The sequence below is a fragment of the Microtus pennsylvanicus genome, chromosome X (assembly GCF_037038515.1).
Source record: "Microtus pennsylvanicus isolate mMicPen1 chromosome X, mMicPen1.hap1, whole genome shotgun sequence".
NCBI classification, from domain to species: domain Eukaryota; kingdom Metazoa; phylum Chordata; class Mammalia; order Rodentia; family Cricetidae; genus Microtus; species Microtus pennsylvanicus.
Window position 1 is genome coordinate 27,493,622 of NC_134601.1, and position 12,985 is coordinate 27,506,606.

A 12,985-nucleotide genomic window follows, 5' to 3' on the forward strand; every position below is an offset into this window, starting at 1 on the left:
GGGGACAGGAAAGGACTCAGTTATCTTTAAGGGGCTGGCCACTGAAAGTTTGGTCATGTTGCAATAAGTACAGGGGCAACACAAATTCTACTTGATGGATTTTATTTCTTTCTTTACTCTATATTTGGTAGGAGTTCATAAGGGTGGGAGGGTAGACCTGGGAGGAATGGGAAGTGAGTGTGATTGGGATGCATTGTATGAAATTCCCAAATAATCAATACAAATATTATATTGCAAAAATAGTGTTGTTTTTGACATAACTTATACATACTATGCAAATGCTTGTCCAGCTAATGGCATTTTAGACAAGAAAGAAAATGCATATATAATGTCATTTACTATTATCCTTTCCTCTGCTGCTGTAGGAAATGTTATTAGGAAATAAGATATCAAGTTTGATTGCATTGTGTGGAACATGGCACCTATAATTACTTTGGCTAACTGAGTTCTCTGCGTTTCCACAGGAGTCCAAGGGACAGGACCCCAAGATCTCCATCCTGGTGTATCTGGCAAAACTAATCCATTAAATTGACCTAGAAGAGTCCCTGCTTCATGTCTTGGATTTATGATTTTTTGTAAACCCTGTTCTGTGTCCTCCAGCAGCACCTGGACATGATGTATGGGAAGACAATACAAAGGACACTGTATCCAAACACAAAGCTGAACACCAGCAGTCATGCCTAAAGGTCCACCTCAGCAAAAACTCATCCTGGATTATCCTCCCAATATCAGTATAGTTTCAGCAGCTCCTTGAGGAGCATGCCAGCTCACCCTTTGCCTTAATATGTGTTATTCATTATTAATGTTGTATTGATGTACATTCACTTGATATTGTGTGTAACGATAAAACAATAGGTATCTCTATTTAGAATTCTTCTAAAAACGTGCAGTTGACCTCTGTGTATGATGTTTCTTGTACTATTAGAGTTCATTTAGCATATTATCACTTCTAATATCATTAGGCTTGTTTTCAAATATTTACCTGGAATTCGCATTACATTGTGATTCTTGGCCAATTTCTCTGCTAAGAGATATAGAGATATTAACCCAATTAACCACAATGCCAATTATGACTATTTTCTCTTTTTTTCAAACTTTATACTTTAAAATTTGACTATATAGATATTAAGATAAAATATTGGTAAATAGATAAGAAGTAAGGCTGATGATTAAGGGGAGGTTCTAAACAATGTATCTAGGCTAATTGACAGTCTACACAGACAACAGCAAAAACTAGTGGTAATTTGTGAGCACAGGTTTTAAGTTCTAAGCATTCATTTATGAGGCTCCTACTCTAGGAAAATTACTTTGAGTTTTTTTCACTCTTTGGGTGCTGGGAATTGAACTCAGAGTTTGGTGTACACTAGATAAGCACCCTACCACTCATACTTCCCCAGACCTTGTTGTTTAACTTCTCATAATACCTGTATCCTGATCTGAATAGTGTCAACAATGAAAAGTATCTTGAACACTTATAAGGATTAAATTAGGTATACTACCCACTGGTTAAAGTTCTGTGTAAATGTCAATGAGCACTTTTTTAAAAAAAATTTTTTAAATTTATTTATTTATTTAAGAATTTCTGCCTCCTCCCCACCACCGCCTCCCATTTCCCTCCCCCTCCCCCGATCAAGTCCCCCTCCCTCATCAGCTCGAAGAGCAATCAGGGTTCCCTGCCCTGTGGGAAGCCCGAGGACCGCCCACCTCTCTCCAGGTCTAGTAAGGTGAGCATCCAAACTGCCTAGGCTCCCACATAGCCAGTACGTGCAGTAGGATCAAAAACCCATTGCCATTGTTCTTGAATTCTCAGTAGTCCTCATTGTCCGCTATGTTCAGCAAGTCTGGTTTTATCCCATGCTTTTTCAGACCCAGGCCAGCTGGCCTTGGTGAGTTCCCGATATAACATCCCCATTGTCTCAGTGTGTGGGTGCACCCCTTGCGGTCCTGAGTTCCTTGCTCGTGCTCCCTCTCTTTCTGCTCCTGATTTGGACCTTGAGATTTCTGTCCGGTGCTCCAATGTGGGTCTCTGTCTCTGTCATGGCAGAGTGGATGAAGAAAGTATGGAATATATACATATTAGAGTATTACTCAGCAGTAAAAAACAAGGACTTCTTGAATTTTGCATACAAATGGATGGAAATAGAAAACACTATCCTGAGTGAGGTAAGCCAGACCCAAAAAAGAGGAACATGGGATGCACTCATATTTGGTTTCTAGCCATAAATAAAGGACATTGAGCTTATAAATCACGTTCCTAGAGATGCTAAATAAGAAGGTGAATCCAAAGTCAAACATATAGTCATCCTCCTGAATATTAACCTTCATCAGGCGATGAAATGAGCACTTTTTTTGTAAGTTGCTTTTCAAAGACAGCAAGCTATCTGATTTTCCCTAAGTTTTGTTTTACATTTCAGAGATCATTTTGACTATGTGGTGCATACCTACAGGCCTTCTGGAACAAATTTTCCACCCTATAGTCATTATCATGTTGAGAGTATCATTGTAGACACAATTCTAGGAGTGTTTAAAACACTTGTCCTTGAGCTTTTGCAAGACTATCAAAGTGAAAAAGGATGCTGAGTAGAGCTGTATTATTCCCATGCTACAGAAACTAAGGATAACTTATACTACACTCTGTGATGCTGCGAGTTCACCACTTCTGTAGTATGCAAATATCTGCACATGTCTTTTATGACTGTACTTTTAGGTCTTCTTTCTGACAGATATGATTTTGGCTTATTTGAAACTCAGAATAAGCTAAGCTACATTAGTATTAGTCATTTCTTTGTTGTGAGATGAAATGAGGAATTTTGGGAAAGAAGAAACAAACTTAATTTTATTTTAGATAGTTTCCAGGACCTTTATTTCCCTTCTAGTTTCCAAATAAACCTTTAAAAGAGGGGCATAAATGAAAACCAAACTGTAACCATGTCCATGCTGAACAACCACAGGACCTTGAAGAAGTCCCTTTTCTGGGAATGGCCTCACCACGAACACTGGAAGACACTAAACATAAAGAGAGTAGGGCATGGGCTTTAAGATGGATGAGATACTCATGGATTTATTTGATCCAGAGAGCCACAGACTAGTGGTGAGTTTCATGCTCTTTTTTTATTGTTGTTTAAATTGGAAAGTTTATTTGTTCAGTCCACCAGATAGGATGCAAGCACTGTCAGGACAAATACACAGAAACAATGCAGATGAACATCAAACAGTAATGTAGTTTAAATGAAAGGAAATCTCTTTAATGTTATGACAACATACTCCCAAGAATCTCCTCTTCAGTTAGTAGACATTTCAATAAAAAAAGGGTAATGAATTAAGTGGAAGTCAGCTTGTGAAATCTTAAAAATAAAACTCTGACTCTATTAATCCATGCCAGTTAAACAATGTAACTAAATTTCCAAGTTTAAAGGAGATGAAGCAGTCAGTGACCCTTTTTGTTTAACCAGCCAAAGAGAATGCTTCCTAGGACACAGCAGGCAGACTGATCGAGAACACAGTGTAGTAAGTTCATCTCAAATTGTGCGAAACGCTCATCATTAGTATGTATGGCACACTTGGGCCATGATGTAGTTTAATGTCAACACATACCACAATTTGTTACAGAAACACATAGATAACTGTTGTTTTTAAATATATATATATATATATATATATATATATATATATATATATATATTTTAAAAAGCCAGGTATACTTCCACATACAAAGAAAGGTCCTGGGGGGGGGAATTTATAGGAAGTAGTCTGGGGTATGCCGGGTCACATGAGGCTCTCCACGACGAGGTGCTGGGGCAAATTGAAGAAAAGAATGTTTTAAAGTGTCATCTAATTCCATGATAGCAGCCTGATTTCCACAGTGGTAGCAGTAATTGGGCGCACTAAAAATGGTAACCACATTCCGATTATGGCACCAATTATAACCTTCCATTACAAGCTGGTGAGCGCGAGACACCAGTGTGAGACCGTTGGCATGGTTAAATGTTTCAGAAATATCTTGTCCAAAGGTATAGCCAGCACCACGTGGTGAAATGCCCCATCCACCATGGTCATCTGGATCTGACTATAAGAGATCACACATTGGGCCCTCATGTGGAATTTTCTTGTAAACGATCTAGGGCTCTTATATGATCCAGTGTATCTATGGATGGAGACAGGCCACCATGGAGGCAGAATATCTGTCCATCCACTAAAGCTGTAAGTGGAAGATAGTCAAAGAGATCTGTAAAGTATTTCCACTCGTTGGCATTCCCATACTTTCGCAGACATTCGTGATAAAAGCCATACACTTGGGTGATCTGTCGGCTTTCATGATTTCCTCGCAATATTGTAATGCGCTCTGGATAGCGCACCTTTAATGCTACAAGCAGAGTCACAGTCTCCACAGAATAATAACCTCTGTCTACGTAGTCACCCATGAATAGATAGTTTGTATCTGGTGATGTTCCACCAATTCTGAAGAGTTCCATAAGGTCATGGAATTGGCCATGTACATCTCCACAGACAGTAACAGGACAGCGGACCTCTTGTACATTTGATTCTTTTGTTAAAATTTCCTTAGCCTTCTCGCAGAGTGTCCGCACTTGGTTCTCATTCAGCTGCTCCACTCACTGGTCCAGCTCCTTGGTGAAGGCCTTGTCATCCAAGGCAGCAAACCGCGCGTCCCAGCAGCCGCCTCCCCCGCCGCCGCCTCTGTCGGCCCCTGGCGGGACCAACTAGCTGAGGAGCGCGCAGCCCACGCCCCGCCTAAGCTCAGCGAGCAGCTGCGGGCCATGGCCTCTGGGAGCTGCCGCCCCGCCCAGCCCCATCTGGTCCTGGCCAAGCGCCCCAGGGTGAGGCGAAGTGGCACAGGGCTCAGAGCGTGGAGCGCAGCGCGGCTCGGGGGAGGCTCCTGCCCGATGGCACCTGCCCGCTGCCACCGCAGCCTGCAGACCTCTCCGTGCTCTCAGGTTTCATGCTCTTAACTAATCCATTTTTCTCCTCAGAGTCTCAGTAAGACTGTAAAATAAGTATTTATTGTATTTATGATAAAGAAGAAAAAAAACACCAAAACTCCATTTCTGCAATGCTTGTTTTAAATAGGAATTGGAACAATATCTTCCCTTTGAGCTTTTGGGGGAAATTGAATGATGATATTAAAAACATTCAGAGCTTTGCCTGGCACCTTCTAGCGAGTATTATTCATTTTCATCATTCACTGTGATCATTATTGCACCTTGAAGCAATTCCAAAGGTGAGTCATCTGGGTGGGCCCTGCATTGCCAGGCAATGCAATTCTTCTGTCTGTGCTGCTGCAATCATTGGAACAGACCGGATAGCATACAGATTAAAGGAAGAGCATAGAAAGTTACATAGCCTCATTTAATATGAAATAGATGTGGCATTTGCCTGCCAGTGCATTTGAATGCTTGGTTCAAGAAATGGGGCAGGTACAGCTATAAAGTGTCCAACAAAACCAAACCTCAATGCCTTCCCATGCCAAATGATTTAACATTAAATTACAAAGAGAACAAGGGAGCATAAATCTGCATATACATCAGCATTCTACAAAATGTCCATGTAGAATGTGATGGAGGAAGGTCATTGGCTAATAAAGGAACTGCCTTGGCCCATTTTATTGGTTAGGACATAGGTAGGTGGAGTAAACAGAACAGAATGCCGGGAGGAAGAGGAAGTGAGGTCAGACTCCACAGCTCTCCTCTCCGGAGCAGACACCTCAGATAGACGCCATGCTCCCTGCTCCCAGGCAGACACACGCTATGAAGCTCCGACCCAGGATGGACTTAGGCTAGAATCTTCCCGGTAAGACCGGTGCTATACAGATGATAAGAAATGGGCTACTCCAGGTACGAGAGTTAGCCTAGAAGAGGCTAGGTAGAAATGAGCCAAGCAGTGTTTAAATGAATACAGTTTGTGTGTTGTTATTTCGGGGCAAAAGCTAGCCGAGCAGGTGGCTGGGGTGTTGGGGACGCAGCCCTGCCACCCATATTACTACAAGAATGCACATAATATATCAGCACAAACATAATATGCACATATTCAAGCAAAAACAACAACAACAAAAACCCAGGAGAGTGAAACAGCAAAATGTTCTTGCTTTCCTCTGTTATGGTGAGATTGCTGGCTGTTGATACCTCCCTCTTTGTAATCAATCATTTAGTATCAAAAAGGCCTTCAGCTTTTTACTGGAAACATATAAAACAAACAAACGCTACAGAAAGGTGTAAAATGAAGTTGCAAGTGCTCAGTACTTAGGATAATAAACTTGGCAAATGCTTTGAACCCACCCCTTGAATTGCCCATTGTCTTTCCTTTACCTCCTGATATAACTTGAAAGTTCATATTTTGCTTTATAACTTACATTATGAATATAAAACACCACCATATATATATATATATAATTTCATATTGTAGATGTTCTGAATCACCACTTAATGATTTAATATTGCACTTTCAGATTTATATATAATTTGAATTTTAGGTTTAGGGGATTTGTTTTCTCCTCTACAAATCATTTCCATGTAAGAATAAACCATAATATGTTTTCTATATTTTAAATATTTATTACATAAAGTAAGTGTAAAGTTGGAGTGGGCACACCATAGTAGGTGTATAGAGGTCAGAGGACAACTTGGAGGAAATCTTTTCTTCCACTGTGTGGGCCTCAGGAATCAAACTCAGGTCATTAGAGTTGGGTAAACCATTGACTCATGTAGCCCATCCTCTTAAAACTTACCATTTTATTTCTTAATTCTCTCTTTCTGTTTCTGTCTCTCTCTGTGTAGTATGTATGTATGTGTAGTGTGTGCGTGCGCATGCATGTACATGTGGTAGGGTTTCTATTGCTACAGTGAAACACCATAACTGACAAGCGAATTTGGTGAGATTGGGTTTATTTGGGTTACACTTCCACAAGACTGTTCATCATTGAAGGAAGTCAGGACAGGAATTCAAACAATGTGGGAACCTGGAGGCAGGAGCTGATGCAGAGGCCATGAAGGGGTGCTGCTTATTTACTTGCTTCTCATGACTTGCTGGGCTTTTTTTTTTGAGGGGCATGTCATCATTTTAATGATATAGATCTTTGGTGTCTCCCTCATTAGCAGTAGACTAACCCCTCTCCTCCCTCCACAATGTTTCTATGATGAGTGACAAACAGAAAGGAAATCACATTTTCATACTAAAAACAAAATGATCAGAGCCTTGATTTCTCCACTGCAACTACATGCAGAGTTCAGGATTCCACATGCGACACCTCGAATCACAGACCAACACCTCACATTCTGACCTGGAATCTCTCCCTCCAACCTTGGGCTAGCTTTGGCCTAGGCTTAGGTAATAATGATACCTATAGGTGCTGCATGGAGGGCTTTGGGGAGAGGGGGGAGCTTGGTGGACAAACTGGGGGTGGACTAGCCTACACCCCCACACTCCTGAGAGCCTGTCCACCACCGTGCATTGGCTCCATCCTGTGTCAGGCAAGCAGTCTGCTTCCTTCACCCCGCTTGTAGTATAGGAAGTCCCCTACATGGAAGCTGGGGACAACTTTTTTGTCTTTGTGGGCTGAGAAGACAGAGAGGCTGGAACCCTAGAAGGTTTAGAGTCAGAGGCAATTGGGGGTATGGGGTAGGCTGCTCCTCTGCTCCTGGTGGTTCTGCCCGTAGGAGTCTGTAGGGAAGACTCCCACTCTTCTGCCCTGGACGGTATAGTCTAGATCTGGAAGAATTCATTCTTCTGGGGCTCCTGCCCAGGGTTGAGTCCCCTAGGCCAGTGACCCCAGGAGAAAGGGGCTTCTTCATTCATACTAGGCCCAGCAGTGCGGTTCTTCTGGGCTCCAGATCCTGGAGGACTCTATTCCCCAGGCCAGTCTTGCGCTTTGGACTGCCTCTTCTCCACTGGCTCCACGCCCCACCCTCTCATTCCTCCTGTTCCCCGATGCAGGCATAAGCTCTTCTGTGTGTTCAGTTCCCAGCCAGCTCTGAGGTCCAGCTTCTGTTCAGCAGCTTGAGAGGAGGCACCAGTGCCTGTTTTGGACTTTACCAGTTCTGTGGCTCCCCACTAGGGCCTGCAGCTTCCGCCTTGCTCTTGCCATCACCCTCAGGAAGGTGACTGTTCTTGGTTACATCGGGGCCTGCTTTCTTATAGAAGCTGGGACCACCAGCCCAGCGATGGCACAACACACAGTGGGCTGGACCCTCCATCATCAATCGCTAACTAAGAAAATGTCTTACACTGGGATCTCATGGAGGCATTTCCTCAACTGAGGTTTCCTCCTTGATGAATATAGCTTGTGTCAAGTTGACACAAAACTAGCCAATAGTGTGTGTGTGTCTGTCTTTCTGTGTGTCTGTGTAGTATGTACGTGTGTGTAATCGCCCGTGTGTGCTTGTGCAGTTCAGAGGAAGGTATCAGGGGTATTGCCCTCCACTTCATTCTCTTGAGAAGGGATCTTGTCACTGAATTGGAGCTGCTTTTCTGATTGACTGGTGAGCAGAAACCCATAGCAGTCCTCTTGCCTCCAATTCTTCAGCCAGTACTGGGGTTATAAACAAGCATAGCTACACCCAGTAGCTATGTGTGTGCTGGAGCTTTGATCTCAGATCCTCATGCCTGCAAAGCAATGTTTTTACCCATTGAATTATCTTCCCAGCCCTATGTTGTTTGTTTGTTTTTATTTCGTTTGTTTTGCTTTGACAACTGTTGCTGAAGATTTGGATTTTTACTCGTGTTTCTTTCAAGAATAATATTAAAATTAACATTATTACAGATGAGTCCACATAATCAACATGGTATATGCTCTTAAGTTTCTTGCTTTGCCAATTGTCACCGAAAAATTAGGAATTTAAGCATCATCACATGGTGTTTTGGTCGGGATTTTCCAGAGCAGAAAATAAATAAGAAACACATGTGTGTGCATTCATACAACTGTCTATTTTAAGGAATCTGCTTAGACAATAGAACCTCATCAAAATCTCTAGGGAAGGCTGACTGGGCAAAGATCCAACTCAGAACAGCAGCTGCAGTCTGAAGGCAATCTGATGGCAGAATCCTTTTCTTAACAGAGGTCAGCCAATCTTTCCCTCCCTGACAGCCTTTCATTGGTGGATTGGCTCACCTATATCATCAAGGCTGATATACTTAACTAAGGCCTAGTGACTTAAATGCTAATCTCATTTGAAAATACCCTTGGAGAAATATTTTAAGTGTTTGGTCAAATATCTTATTACTGTATCGCCACCCAATTTGACATAAAAAACCATCAGGTTTAGATCTCATTACAAATGTAGATTTAAAAAAAATGCCACTCCCCTTCCAAACCACAGGAATCACATGTTCTTACCACATGATCACATTTTTTTGACATAGGTTAAGATGCTAAGAAGCCCTGGACATTTTCTCTCCACCTCACTTTTTTTGGGGGGGGGGTCCATTATACACTTTGCCTGTGTTTGCCCCTTCCCAACAGCTCCATGTTTAACAGGAACATTTTTTTTAACTTCAGTAGCATCACTGAGTCTTAGTGAGTATGGGTAGTGGATTTGGGGTAGCGTTCTCACCCATTGACTAATTGTGCCTCTTTTGCACTCTGCCATATGAAATGGATTTGCTGCGGGTCCCTGGCAGCTTGCTGTGGAAAGCAGCTAGTCCCAGGGAGGGACTGCCCATGAGGTGGCTGGTCCCAAGCAAACCTTGTGGATGGCTGGCTGGTTCCTGGAGGCAGACAGTGTGTCCTGGGATGGTGCAAGTCCCTGGCAGTGGGCAGCAGGAGCAGCCGGTCCTAGGCAGGGGCTGTGCATGAGGCCACGCTGGCAGGTCTCCAAAGGTGGCTGGTCCCCTGCCAGGCAGGGACCACACACGAGACCACGAGACCACGTGGCAGGTCTCCAAGTGGTGGTGGGGGGTGGGCAAGAGAGATATCGATAGGCACACCATATAGAGTGGAGTTGGACATTTATTTAGGGGTTATGGAAGGGAAGGGAGAAGGGCAGAAAGGGGGAGGGGGAAGAGAGAGAGTGAGAGAGAGCGAGCCAGAGCCAGAAAAGAGAGTAGAGAGAGACAGAAGTGGGGGAAGGGGAGAAGTGGGGAGGGAGGCAGAAGTTGCATCTCCGAGAGAGGAAGAAAAGAGAGAGGGCTCAGGCCAGAAGCTGAAGATCAGCCTGCCTCGGCATATGGGGGAGGGAGTGGGCGTGGATTGTTTCTTAAAGAGCCAGAACAATCATAACACCATATTTTGTAATTGCATCAGCTATTCACAGGCCATGGGGGGGTCCTTCATGGCCTCTTGTAGAAGGAAGCTGCAGGCTGCGTTCCTGGTGCCCGACCACCCAGCTCTGCATGGCTAGCTTTACCCGAAATAATTACACAGAAACTGTATTCTTTTAAACACTTCCTGGCCCATTAGTTCCAGCCTCTTATTGGCTAATTCTCACATCTTGCCTTAACCCATATTTAATAATCTGTGTAGCACCACAAGGTGTGTCTTACCAGGAAAGGTCTTAACCTGCGTCTGTGTCGGCTGGGAGAATCATGGCGACTGACTAACTCGGCTTCTTTCTCCCAGCATTCTGTTCTGTTTACTCCGCCTACCTAATTTTCTGTTCTATTAAAGGCCAAGCAGTTTTATTTATTAATTAACCAATGAAACAACAGATAGAAAGATGACCCTCCTCCATCAGCCTCTCACTCCAGAAAGGGGTTAGGTTACTGTGGGTCTTTGGGGAAGGACACTGGAGTATAAAGACAGGAGTTCTTCCTAGGCCCCCGGATGTCAGAGCTACTGCAGGGTGGCTGTGAAGAGTCATGAGTATTGTTTGACAGGAGCACATTCTTGTCAAGGTCTCCAGTGCTTTAGACCCATGGGAGTGGGGAACACTATTCCAGGTGAGGCTCAGAGGGGTGGCAAAGCCTTCATTTGGTCTGAGTGTGGCTGTTGATAGTGTGTGCAGAAAATGTCCACTGTAGCTTTCTTCCCCTGATACTTATAGCCTGGACTGCTAACCTGTAGAATGTTCCTAGAGAATTTAGCTAGTCCTGACTCCTTGTTCAATTGTATACAATAACTCTCCATCCTTATTTATCTCTGACTGCCTGTTAAATTATATATAATACACACACTGAAATTCCAGAGTTCTGAGTATTCTCCATCAGTGGATCCCAGTCCAGCCAATCAGAGCTTTTCTATGTCCATAGCTATCCTTGCTTCATTCCCTCACTGCCTCTAGTCTGGTATCCAAGCTGTGTAAGGACACAAAATGCAGATGTTCACTAACCATCTGTTCCTCCCCTTTCCTTAAGGAATCGGGGAGTAGGAAAGGTCACAGCAGCCAATGAATTGGATCCAGGTCCTTGTGGATCTTCTGGTGACCTTTGTAAATCCCTGCAGAACCCCTTACTAAAGAAGAGGAAGGCCTTATTGGAATAGTCAGTTTGTCCTCAAAATCAAACAGGAGTTATGGGGGTGGAAAGGAGGAAGAGGACAGGGAGTCCAGCCTCATTAGAGGGAGGAACTGGGGACTTCCAGGGAAACAGGCAGGACCTGGAGGCAACTGACTGGACATTCCAGGGTCTCCAGTCTTCTAGACAGTACTGCTGGAGAATTATGAATATGCTTTGTTGTGATGGTGAGGGGCTTCAGGGAATCACTGTGAGATCAAAAGCCTTTCTAAATCTAAATCGAAGACCCACTTGGCTGCCAGTGCACCCTCCTAAGCTTGCATGGTTGGTTGCATTTTGGGTGGAAGTTGGACTACTGAGGACTGATATGGCAGTTTTCTTGTTTAAGAGTTGACAGTATCAAACATTCCATGGTTTATGTTTGAAGTTTGTGCTCTTGGACATGGTTGCCAAGTGGACAAAGTGCACATGCAGCCCATTGGCTTTGTACAGAGCAGGGCTTACCATCACAAGCGTCAGGGTACGGAGGTAAATTCTGTGATCATTGTGGGAATGATCCATTAAAGCCTTCTATGATATCAAATAGGACAAATGGACTCCATATTTGCAAAGACAGCAATTGTGTAGTACTGAGCGGGGCATAAGTGTGTGTGTGTGTGTGTGTGTGTGTGTGTGTGTGTGTGTGAGAGAGAGAGAGAGAGAGAGAGAGAGAGAGAGAGAGAGAGAGAGAGAGAGAGAGAGAAGAGCCCACGAAGCAATGAAACTGTGGGAACTGATGGAAAGGTGAGGGGAACTGATTAGGTCATGCCATGAATTCCATGGTCACCATTTAGAAGGGGACATCAAGCAGCTCAGAGACCCTGAAGTAAGCTCGATGATGTGATCACTCCATCTCCTGTAGGATCATTTCTATTTCTTACAAGGAGACTAACAAATGTGCAATGGGATTCTGGTTCCTATATGATATGGCTGAGAACTGGGTTACAGAAACTTGTGTCTGACCACTGAGTTCTTCCATGTAAGAACAAAGTCGATGCAATTAAAAACTATCCCCTCAGTTCATATTTTCTTGAAATCCATGCTCTGTCACATAACTATGTAAATTCACACAAAACTGAAAAGTGTTAACTAGCAGGCAATTACAGCAAGCACAATAAAGTACCAGCATACTTGGACAAGTTGTCAGTGTGTAGCGCTGCGTCTGTCATAATTTGCAGACTTGTAACTGGAAAACTCTGTACCTCTATTAACTGAATTTCAAAAAGTGCCTGTTTATTGCTTAAAGCACAAGCATCACAGAAATGTTGGAAATCCATGAGACAGGCAACACATTTTGCAGAATTCTCATTTTTAACACCTGCCTAGAATTTGCCTAGAGGCAGTTTCTAATTGCCCCGCCCCCCTTTGTGAACAGTCTCACAGAACTGTTGAAAAAGTGAGGCTATGTGCCCTACTATTTGGTAGTGAAAACCAATGTGTGAAGGCCCTCTCTCAAGAACGTGGACATGGAGCACCCTATATCTTCTGTCTGAGCAATGCTTTTAAAGACAGGCCGACATTCCTGGTCTCCAGCAGGGGTTAATTTTTA

At 43.5% G+C, this 12,985-nt stretch overlaps 1 pseudogene; it reads right to left on the minus strand.

Moving 5' to 3' along the window:
* Positions 1-3,668: 3,668 nt before the first annotated feature.
* Positions 3,669-4,617, minus strand: LOC142841345 (serine/threonine-protein phosphatase 2A catalytic subunit beta isoform pseudogene; annotated as a pseudogene).
* Positions 4,618-12,985: the final 8,368 nt, after the last annotated feature.